The sequence below is a fragment of the Scyliorhinus canicula genome, chromosome 10, assembly GCF_902713615.1.
Source record: "Scyliorhinus canicula chromosome 10, sScyCan1.1, whole genome shotgun sequence".
In the NCBI taxonomy this organism is placed as follows: Eukaryota; Metazoa; Chordata; class Chondrichthyes; order Carcharhiniformes; family Scyliorhinidae; genus Scyliorhinus; species Scyliorhinus canicula.
In genome coordinates this window covers 127047226-127059521 of record NC_052155.1, presented here as the reverse complement: position 1 = coordinate 127059521, position 12296 = coordinate 127047226, and the positions used below count along the sequence as shown (strand labels likewise).

General features: G+C 44.5%; 1 protein-coding gene across 2 annotated transcripts in view; it reads right to left on the bottom strand.

Annotated features, from left to right (window-relative positions):
* rbbp8 (retinoblastoma binding protein 8) overlaps positions 1 to 11330 on the bottom strand; it is a 204554-nt gene extending 193224 nt beyond the window's left edge. Inside the window, exon 1 of one of the 2 annotated variants that reach the window (XM_038809731.1) lies at positions 11192 to 11330. The gene's annotated coding sequence lies outside the window, so the exon portion shown is untranslated. The remainder of the gene's footprint in view (positions 1 to 11191) is intronic. The other variant, XM_038809738.1, reaches the window with a different exon arrangement.
* Positions 11331 to 12296: the final 966 nt, after the last annotated feature.

Here is a 12296-nt window from a genome sequence, read left to right as displayed (position 1 = left end):
GCAAACTACGGCCCGCCAAAGGTATTTCTGCGGCCCACCAAGTCATTAAAAAAAAAAAAAAAAAATTTTTTTTTTAAGGTTAATGGGGGGGGGGGGCTGTTGGGTTACTTACTGGTATAGGGTGGATACGTTGACTTGAGTAGGGTGATCATTGCTCGGCACAACATCGAGGGCCGAAGGGCCTGTTCTGTGCTGTACTGTTCTATGTTCTATATGAGGCGCCCAGAATCATAACCGGGTGAAGTAATTATTTTACTTAATATACTATGCGGCCCTTTGTGAATTGTGAATTTCTGAATGTGGCCCTTGCACGGAAAAGTTTGCCCACCCCTGCACTAATGCCTTCCTTACCTTTATACTCTATTCCTTTAGCTATAAATGCCAACATTCCATTCCATTTATTATCTGCTGTAGTCGTATCAGTCATATTTACAGAATCATATCTTATAGCCAATGTCCTGTACATCACCATTGCTGGGTACCACCAGTCCCACTCAGAGTATAGAACCACCAGAAGTGGTCGCACAGTTGTATACAGTCGGAAGAGAGTTACCTTGGGGTGTCCTCAACATTAACCCCAGACCCCCCCACCCCATAAAATTTTATGTCATCAGGTGAAACATGGGCAAGGAAGCCTCCTACTGATTACTACCTACTGCCGCCCATCAGCTGATGAGGTGGTACTCCTCCATGTTGCACACTGCTTGTAAGAAGCACTATTGGTAATAAGGGGTGCGTCCATGCATAGTCGAGGGGGTGGGAGTAGTACGTAAAATCATGGCTTTCCCATCCTCAACTCCCAGTCCACCAACTCTACCACCGATAATAATCTGCGTCGGAGGTGAATACATGGTCCTGAATGTTCAACAACATTAACACAATAAAACTGATTCACCTTACAATGGACAATGTTCAGCATTTGATAAAAAGATATCTTACACCAGAAAGCACTTATCTCCTGATACCCCTGCTACACTCCCATGGTCAAGATGCAATAATAAAACACCCATGACAGACTTAGAGTATCACAACTTAGGGCATTCATGATCCTGATATTTCCAAATCAGTAATCCAACTGATTTGTTTTAAAAATAGCATTTTTATTTTCAAAACAGAGGTATAAAGGGTTTCCTATGAGGGGGAACAGAAGGATACACAGGATACACTGATAAGCTTAGGTGGAGTAAGGTGGCAAAAGATTTATGTTGGACAAAAAAAATGCTAAATATTAGATGCAAATATTTACAGAAACATTGGGTTATAACCCCACCAAGATTGGTTCTGTTTACGTCTCTATTATTCAAGCTTATTTTAATCATTTATGCTATTCCAATGTTTAACTATTACTGGTGTTAAGTGAAAAACAAAACTCCTTGGGTGAGATTTTCTGTTTCTGAGACTACTCCGGGGAAGAATTCGTGGACTATCACGACAGCAAAACTGGAGCCGAACCTGGATCGATGCAACTGTGGAGGGGCTAGCACCGGGGCCACGTGGAACACAATCAATTCCAATGAAAAATGGTGCGGGATTCACCAGGTCCGTGATTGACACTCAGGAGGCCGACAAGCAGTAGCCGCAGATACGTGTTACAATCCCCAAACACACTATCCCACTAACAAGATGGCCCTGGTTGCGCTGGAGCACACCCATCCCGCTGATGGGTCAGCTGGGTCAAGGGGCACCCAGGGGAGGGAGGGGGTGCCCTGCAGGGACACCTGTACGACCTGCAGTCCTAAGTTCAAAGTGGGCAGTCAGTAGCATGCGCAGCTGCATGGCTGCCGTGCCAGTTGCGACAATGGTGATCTATGCCCACACACCCCGACCCCACTGCTCACTTCCTGGCCACCCCTCACTACTCCCCCGGCCCTGGCAGAAACCCTCCAGCTAGCGACACAACTGTCAGCAACCTATGGCAATGTTGGACATTTCACGTACCCCCTCTCTCTTCCTCAGCAGCCACAACGCCAATTTCATGACTTTTAAAAGCACAAATGAATCACGCCATTGGTCCATCAGAGGCACAGGGTCGCGGAGGCCCCAGAGAATACCGGATTGGGCCAGTTAATGACATGCAAAAGGTGTCTGCTGTATATGCGCTCCGGACTGCATTGGCCCCGCTGTTGAGGTGACAGAGAATTGCAATTTGGCGTCAAATCGGCACCCGCTGCGATTTTGGCGTCGGAACCTATTCTCTGCCCAATTTGCATTTCATGATTTCACTGTCAGCCAATGGAGAATCCAGCCCTTTATATTTTGTAACTCAGTAAACAGTATTACTTGTGGGTGGCAAGATAACACAGTGGTTAGCATTGTTGTTTCAAAGAGGTAGGGTCCCAGGTTCCATTCCCAGCTTGGGTCACTGTCTGGGACGAGTCTGCACACTCTCCCTGTGTCTGCGTGGATTTCTTCTGGACGCTCCGGTTTCCTCCCACATCCTGAAAGACGTTGTCAGGTAAATTAAAACATTCCAAATTCTCCCTCTGTGTACCCAATCAGGCGTCGTAGTGTGGCGACTAGGGGATTTTCACAATTACTTCATTGCCGTGCTGATGTAAACCTACTTGTGACACTAATGAAAGATTATTTTAAGCGGCTATTAAATTAAATATGATCCTATTTATGAGAATCATCCACCTTCATGCCTGCAAATCAACAAAAAGATACTCAATTCAATAATTTCTTTACCTTAATATTGTGATGAATGTAGGAATTTCAGCTATATTGTATGATAGGAATTGGTGCAGCGCTAGTATGACTGCTGCAGTACCGTTCTTAACAATCCTGGTGTGCAAGACAGCTAGGCTTATCAGGGCCAGAGGTGCAATTGAAGTATCGTAAAAGTTTGGACTAATGGACTTTTATTAATATTAAGAGTGTTTCCTGCAGAGTAGATAACGAGAGATATTGGCCTGGATTCTCTGCCGACGGGTTGTTCCATTTTGCCGGCAGCCGGGGGGGGGGGGGGGGGGTTCCCGACAGCATGGAGCTGCCCCACAATGGGAATCTATTGCCCAGACGGTGTCACGGAGCATCCCGCCGGCGGGGTGAAACAGAAATGTGGCGGGGTGGAGAATCCAGTCCATTGTGTTCAGCATAGTGAGATGCTAGAGTTAGTGGGAGGAGCCAGGGGTTGAAGCAGTCAGCTGTTGAGGTTTTCAGGGTTAGTTTTTGGCTGGTAGGTGAGCAGAGAATGTTTCTGAAGAAATACAGCCAGTGGTTCTGCATTATTCTGACAGGGTGTCAGCTCTCTTTCTTTCAACCAGCCTCAAAAGATCTCTCTCTTTCTCAAAGTGGAGTATCCACTTTATCAAAGCTTTATCATCTCTATACAGCAAGTATTCCCGAGTGCTAACTGTGTGGATTGGGATCCGAGATAGTTTTGTTGAGTAGAAGTAAAGATAGCAGTTAAGGGTTATTGTGTCACTGTTTTGGTTAGCATTGTTTAATGGGTGATAGATAGTAAGCTAATTTCTTGTATGATGTTAAAGATATTTTAATACTGTGTTAGTAATAAAGTTTGTTTTAATATTACCATGGCGATATTTTGTGTGAACTCAGTCCTGGAGAGCGGTATCCTTTCATCACAGTAGTGCAAAATTTAAAATATTGGAGTTTCTGTTCAGTATCCTAGCAACTGTTGGGGTCTGGTCTGGGATCATATTTGGATTGGATTTGTTTATTGTCACGTGTACCGAGGTACAGTGAAAAGTATTTTTCTACAAGCAGCTCAACAGATCATTCAGTACATGGGAAGAAAAGGGAATTAAACAAAATTCAAGAAAATACATAATAGGGCAACACAAGATATACAATGTAATTTAAATTGCACTGCCTAAAACTCCTAAAATATTCTAATTCTAACTAGAAATAATTTCTCACTCCAATTAACAATCCCAACATGAACACTTAAATAAAGCATTGGATACAAGCTGTTAACCATTAAAAATAACTCAAACAAATTCAAAATTTGAAAGCTCATTGCTGCAAATGGGCAATTAATTGGCAAATGAAGTTCAGCACAGGAAATGTGAGATATTACATTTGGTAATAACAAGAGGGAGGTCATTTTTACTTGAAAGCTGCATGTGTTGGCAGGTACAGAGGAACACATGAATCTCGGGGTACAAATACATCAATCACTAAAAGTTATGTCACTGATGAACAAGGTCAAAAGATAAGCAAATCAAACACCGGGTTTTATTTCATGAGCATAGAACTGAAATTAGGAAAGTTATGCTCAACATGTATCGAAGCTTGTTGCACCACACTCCATACTATGAAAAGAATTTAGGGGCACTGGAGAGGGCATAGAGAAGATTTCCAAGAATGATGCCAGAAATGTATGGATATACATACCAGGAAAGGATTAACAGGCTGGGTCTCCTTTCCCTTGAAAAAAAAAAATGATTAATAATAAAGTGTGAACTAATAGAGATCATTAAATTAGCAAAGGTTTTGATAGAATGGACAAAGATGGAGGGCGCGATCTACCAGCCATGTCCTGCTGGAATTGGACGCAGCCAGTTGATCCCAGGAGACCCGATGGACATTATACCTTGCAAGATCTAACCAGATCTCACGAGACGTTGCGATCTGGGTCCTGCCTACAATGGCAGGATCCAGTCTTGCACGGCTAAGTGAGTTTAGAAACCCACTGAGCTGTGCTGACGCCAGATTGAACGGCCATGCGGTATCTTCCAGCCTCGCCACAGAGACTCCAGCTGGGCGCTGTTCATCACTCGTCCCCACAAACGGGGACCAGACAGAACGGTACTTCGGAGGGGTCACCGTGGTGATGAGAGGCCCCCGGGTAATCATATGGGTAAATATATGTAAATATGTAAATATATGGGTGGACCGGCATGTGATCCAAGTGGGACTTTTTGGAGAAACACTGCTGGTGAACCATGACGTGTTGGTCTGAGCCAACTAATTCAATTTGTTGGATCTACTCCAGGAAACTGCAAGTTTCTTTAACAGATTCCCTCGGATGGAAAGATCAATTTCCGACGCAGCACTTCGCCCATCCCCCGGGAACAATTTCGGCCGCCAAGGATGGGAGCTTCTTATTACTGAAAATTTACCACATTGCTGTCTTTGGTCGTTATCCATTGAATCCATTCAGTGCAGAAGCAAGCCATTCAGCCCATCGAATCTGCACCGACCCTCCAAAACAGCCCCCTACCTAGGCCCACTTCCCTACCCTGCCCCTGTAACCCCACCTAACTGTCACATCTTTGGACTGTGGGAGGAAACCAGAGCACCCGCTGGTTTTCAGGAGAACAATACTCCTTATTGAATCTAAGGCATGGAGTTGTCCACAGTTTAAATTTCAACCGATCCTTTGTTTAATTTTTTTTTAAATTCCCCATGCCTCCCGAGGAAACTTGGACGTAATGCACTGAGGCATTGCTACAGTTGAATTTCCTCAGCCGGGGCACAGCACACTTGTAAGCTCTCGCAGTACACCGGGTTGAGAACAACTGCATTAACCCGACTCTATAACTGGCTGCAGAGCACCCTCGATTGGTCAGCAAAAGTATGAAGTTTTAAAACAAAATTTCCAAATTAACTTCCAGCAAAATCTTAGCTGTTTTGAAACTCAATGTTTTTGAAAATCCTTTGCAACTTTCAGGCTTAGATCAATTTCCTCCAGACCACAAATAACAGAATCAAATTTTATATGACAACACATCCAAACACGATTCAATTCTTATTTTTCCAATTAAGGGTCAATTTTAGCATGACCAATTCACCTAGCCTGCACATTTTTTGGGGGGTGAGACCCACACAGACACGGGGAAAATGTGCAAACTCCACACGGACAGTGGCCTGGAGCCAGGATCAAACCCGTTTTTGTCTTGTTTTGTAAAATGTTAAAATGCTAAAAATCTGAATAAAAATACTTGACAATATCATTTATTCTGATCCACCTACTCCACAATAAAGCATTTCTTCCTGCACTTTATTCAAATTCAGCATGAATGGCAGGTTGGCGAAAACAGGCCCATATTTCAAAAAGTAACCTGATGACGTGACTTGAATGACATGCCACGGAGGTACAAGTCTACCTTCAAACATTAGAGTGCACTCCAGGAAGTGTAAGAACCCCACCTGCATGACTGGCCTCTGATAAACAGCACACTGACAACTACAAATTTCAAAGAACAGCGATAGAGGGCTAACCTTTTGAATAGAGAGTGCCAACACAGAGTGTCTTTATTAGTGACCTGGTCCTTCACAAACTGCAGTGATATAGATTTGTAGCCATCTCAGATTGGAACCTGCAAAGGACCATGGGAATTATGGCCAACCCAGGATTCAGACAGACTCAGAGCTTGTGTGTGTATTTGCAACCCAGATAGCTAGACACGATCGAAACCCCCGCTCGTTTGCATTCTAATGGCCCATTTCCCCAGAACAAAAAAAACTGTACTCAGGTAACCGATACAGATACAGGCACAGACTAATCGGCGCCACTCCCTTTACTCAGGGAGCCCAAACAGCCACGGTCAATGACCGCTAAGGACATGCCCAGCCATCAAGGCATCCGTCCCTTTATTGGCCAAAATCGAAGGCAGTGATCGAAGCCTGTAGAATTATTGGGTCCAAGTTAAGGACAGCCCCAAAGAGCGTGAAATCCCAGAGGGATAAGAAGAGACACAGCCATGTGCTCAGTCTCTCTTGGATCCGGCCTATGCCAACCCAAGTGCAGCATAACGACCAGACAGACAAGTTCAAGACCAACGATCGCTACCAGATGGATGAGCCCAGCAGAAACAAAGCCACTTCTTCCACCCAGTCACGCAAGATCCAGACAAAGGACTTGTCCATCTGCATAGAGCCGGTTGCTCTGAAGTTAACTATAGGTTATTGTAGTTGTTAGGTGTAGCTTAACTTGTAGTGTTTTGTGTTGCATGTCGAAGTAATCCTTGTGTGCAAATAAACCATCTTTGAACTTGAACTGACTGATTGGTTGTGTGGTCCTTTGATCTATATCCGTGCGTAAAGCCTTGTGATGGTATGCGACTCTAAAGAGCATTATTATTAATTGGCAACATTATTGGTGACTCTGGTGGCAATTGGCAACAGATTCACAATTGAAAGCAGTTAACTAAATACAAGTCAAAATTATTCCAGCATATTTACTTGGTCCAAGCAGCTCCTTACATCACATAAAAACAGAGGCAAGCCTTTAAAATCCTCTCAGCAGCCAAGTAAACAAATATAGTTTACATCAGCTGAGAGATGGCCAATGAAAACGACAATATCTACATCCTCACAATACCGAAAGGGCAAAGGAAATGGCTACAATTTTAACATTTCCTTCCATGCTCTAACCTAGCTGAAATTTATAAAAAGAGATACATAGCTGATGGTTATTTTATAACATGAAGCAGAAATGTGTCAATTTGTCACCACTTCATAAATCTGAAATGATCCAATGAAACAATCATGCACCCAGCTCACTCCATGATTCCCCCAGATTGGCATCAGAGCAAACTTAACTAGTACAGTCAGGTTTAGGAAAATGTAATAAACAATCCTCAGAAGCAAGAGCTGTGATCCTGAGTTAAGAAAAAGGGAAATGAAGTTTAAAAAAAGGAGAGCACAGGAAGCAGTGTCAACAGTAAAATGGAAAAATGTCCTAAGAAACTACAGAAAAGCATGGTAGCATAGTGGTTAGCACTATTGCTTCATAGCACCAGGGTCCCAGGTTCAATTCCCGGCTTGGGTCACTGTGCGGAGTCTGCACGTTCTCCCCGTGTGTGCGTGGGTTTCCTCCGGGTGCTCCGGTTTCCTCCCACAAGTCCCGAAAGACGTGCTGTTAGGTAATTTGGACATTCTGAATTCTCCCTCTGTGTACCTGATCAGACGCTGGAATGTGGCGACTAGGGAATTTACACAGTAACTCCATTGCAGGGTTACTGCGAGCCTACTTGTGTCAATAAAAAAAGTATATATTTTTTTAAATGCCCCAAGAGGCTGAGGCTCTAGGCTCCCAATCTGAGTGCAGCTGCAGAGGGTCCAGGAAGTGATCCCTGCACTGGTGGACTGCTGGCAGTGAGGGTCTACGTCTTTATGTCAGTGAAGACTTCCATCTGTTCAGGGAACAAAAAGTTTTAAATACAGCCATGTGTTATTTGAGCACTGAAACTGGTGAAACTGACAAAAAAAAAAGGCACATCGGGAGAAAAGTTTACTTTTATTTTAGATTACTGAAAGGCTTAGAAGTGAGCTATGGAAAACATTGAGAAAGTTTTCCACATAAATAAAACAGTAAAAATTTCTAAGGGTTTTCATGAGTAGGGCTGCAAGTTCCCGCTAAAGCACCAGAAGCATGGGAAAGCACAGACAGAAGCACAGGAAAGTACAGACTGAGAGAGGGAGAGAGAAAGTGAAAGAAAGAAAGGAACAGCAGCTGTGAGCAAAAAAAGGTTTTGACAGTGTTAAAGTGGTAATGCATTTAAAATTGTACAGCATTAATGCAACAACCACTGGAAGGAACAAGGGATATAAAAGTCAGAAAACCCCAGATAGTGGGTAACTTTAAAAAGGGGGTCCACAAGCAACGGTCGACCTCAGAGAAGGTAGTGAAGGCCTTGAGAAAGAGGCAACGCTGAAGTTCAGAGGAGGTAATAAGTCCTCAAAGGGAGAGGAGGGTGGAGCAGTGTGCTATATCATAATGAGAAGTTCCTTGGAAGTTTTGGCAATGATCTATAAGCAAACGATAAGGTTGCAATCAGTCAGTAAGACAAAGCACAGCAGGAGAGCAATGAGTGAAGAGAACAGAGTGGTGTAAACTTACCCAAAAACTGCAGCAAGTAGGAAATGAGTTATAGATTTGTGAACCTATAAGTAGCCCAGTTCTTTCAAAGTCACTATGTTTCTTTTGATTTGTATTCTCTTTTTGCTCATGTTAATGAAAATTGCATTGGCTTTGTTAATTGCAAGAACAGGCTGAAGTCCTAGGTCTCTAATAGTGTTCTACTGAGCAAGGCCAAAACATGGAATGCACCGACTTCACTGCCAATTCAGAAAGAAGTCCAGTGGCAAGAGTGCAAGATTTAAGAAAGCAGCTCTGCTGGGCCACTCAAAGACCAGGCAAAGTACACAACATCTTGTACAGTCCTTTCAAAAGTAATGTCAGTGGAGTGTTTGCGCAGTTATCTCCTGCAGCAGAGTTTTGGCGGCCAAAGAACGTGTGATGTAAACCTAATCTCACTAAATCCCAGACACTTGGAAAACCAACCCCATGCCCTGCACCGTTGTTTACTGGCAGCCAGCTTTAGCAAAGTTAGCAAACATAATTGTGCACAAATTCTTAGAGCACATTTAATGAAAATATAAATTGGTAAGCATCTACAATTGTAGGGGTTCGTGAAGAACAACCAGCATAGATTTGTGATTGTCAGCTGTGGATCAGTGGGTAGCACTCTTATCTTTGAATCACATGATTGCAGGTTTCCCCTCCAGCACAAAAATGAAGGCTGATGCGCCAGTGCTGTACCAAGGCTGTACTGCTCTGTCACAGGTACTGTCTTTTGGATAAGATGTTAAATTGAGGTCCCATTTGGTGCTTGGGTAAAAGATCGCATGGCACTATTTTTAAAAAAATGATCTCCTTTGCCCTATCCAATATTTATCTCTCAATCAAAATTTAAGAAAAGATTAGGTGGTCAATATCACATCACACCTTTATGAGCGTTTGTCATGTGCAACTTGGCTGTGGCATTTCGTACCTTGCAAAAGTGACACTTTAGTGATTGAGAAAAGTACATCCATAAATGAAAGTCTTTCTGTTTGGATAAATAAAACTGAGTTTCAGAGTAGCAAATAGATTGATTACCAGAATAGGTAGCAGCCATGCATAGAGTTTTAAGAAGCATTTGAGAAGGTGCCTTACAAATAACTTAGTAAAAAAAGCTTTGCTGTCTCACATAGAAGGAAATATAGCAGCACAGCATCAATGAATGGAGAAAAACAGCTGGTGTAAACAGCTAGTTCTTTCTATTAGAGATGAGTAGGACTATTTGCTCATAACTAAAAACGAGCACCAGCTCACTGGATCAAATGGCCTACTTTCAATATTGTAACTTCTATATAGGTATATATTTAAAGTAGAATGAATTACACTAAAAAGTGTGTTAATTCAGCCTAACATTAGAAGACAAGCAGCATTCTCAGTTGTAGGGCAGCAGACTGAACATCTCTACCCTGCGGTACTCATTTTGATGGAACAAGATCCTATGGCAAAATGATCTTTTAAGCCCACATTACAGCACAGAACAGGCCCTTCGGCCCTCGATGTTGTGCCGAGCAATGATCACCCTACTCAAACCCACGTATCCACCCTATACGCGTAACCCAACAACCCCCCCCCCCCCCCCAAATCTTACTTTTTAGGACACTACGGGCAATTTAGCATGGCCAATCCACCTAACCCACACATCTTTGGACTGTGGGAGGAAACCGGAGCACCCGGAGGAAACCCACGCACACACGGGGAGGACGTGCAGACTCCGCACAGACAGTGACCCAGCCGGGAACCGAACCTGGGACCCTGGAGCTGTGAAGCATTTATGCTAACCACCATGCTACCGTGCTGCCCCCATATATATAAACATCTTGGTTTATATTTAATCCTGGGCCACAGAAAGAGACTTCAATTCAGTCGTTCACACAGGGCTGGCAAATTGGCTCCATCGCGAAAAATACTCTCAGCCTTCAGTATTCCTCTAACATTTCACACTTGGGAGCACTGGTGATGCTAAGTGTAACAATCGGTTTGCGGCAACATTGAAAGTAGATCTAGAAATCCGGCTTGAAGGCCTAATCTGGATCCAAAGTCTCACTGAACTGGTCAGCATTTACAGTAAAACTATAATCGATCTGAACTGTACAGGTTACACAGACACCGTCATGGTAAATACATCCCGCAGCCACTCACACACACATCTGGAAAGTTCTCTCATGGTCCCCTGCAAGTGTCGTTCTTTCCTCCTCCAGCCACTTCCCACTCCTCACTCTGAGTCTTTTACTGACTCTCCTTTGATTCAACCATTATCGCTTCTGCTTCATTTGTTCTGTTTTCTCTTCCCCTTTTCCTGCTTTTCTCACTTTTCCTATCTCTCCAACTCCTTATCTTTTGGATCACAATTTCCGATTTGTCCCTTTTAACTCTCACCTCAGCCATTCCCCCCCTCCGAGGGGCCGGTCGGTCGGCCGGCCCGCCACAACCCCGATCGGTCGTCCAATCCGCTCCGTTCCGGTGGGTTCTAACCTGTCCAGTGTGGACACGGCCAGGAGAAAGTTCGAAATGAGGCGGGAAGAAACTAAACGGGAAGCCCCGGCGCGAGAAGAGGCGCGGCCTGGTGATTGACAGGAATCTCAGCCAATAGGAAGGAAAAGGAGTTCACCCCGCCACTTATTGGCTCCGCCCTTGCTCCCTGCCCCGCCCCCTCCCCCTGCCCCGCCCCCTCCCCCTGCCCCGCCCCCTCCCCGATCCCTGTCCTCGCCGGGCCCCGCCCCTTTCCGACTCTGCAACCCAGCACAGTCCCGCCCCCTCTCTGGGTCTCACCCCGCCCCTTTCCGACTCTGCAGCTGAGCACAACCACACCCCCTCTACTAGCCCCGCGCCTCTCCTGGTTCCGCCCTCTTTCACTGCATCCCTCCTTTTCCCTTTTACAATACTAATTTTTCTTAGTGTCACAAGTAGGCTGACATTAACACTGCAATGATGCCACTGTGAAAAGCCCCGTGTCGCCACATTTCCGGCGCCTGTTCGGGTACATAAAGGGAGAATTCAGAATGTCCAAATCACCTAACAAGCACGTCTTTCGTGACTTGTGGGAGGAAACCAGAGCACCCGGAGGAAACCCACGCAGACACGGGAAGAACGTGTAGACTCCGCACAGATAGTGACCCAAGCCGGGAATTGAACCTGGGACCCTGGGGCTGTGACGCAACAGTGCTAACCACTGTGCTACCGTGCGGCGTTGTACTCCTCTGAGTGGCACATTTTGGATGACACTGAATGCCCTCACCCACCCCCGAAATAAAATGAATTCAACAAATGGACCCTTTTTCAAAAGTCACAAGCAACAAACGCTGAAGGAAACGCATCATATTAAATAATATTTATTTCTATATCAGCCAAGCACTGTAGTCTCCGCCCTGTTGACTGGCCTTGGATTCATGAAGGGGGTTTAGGTTTCGAGCTGAAACCGACTTTCCTCAATTTGGATTGCTTACTTTTAAAGAGCTCCAAGTCTCCAACAAATTATAATACA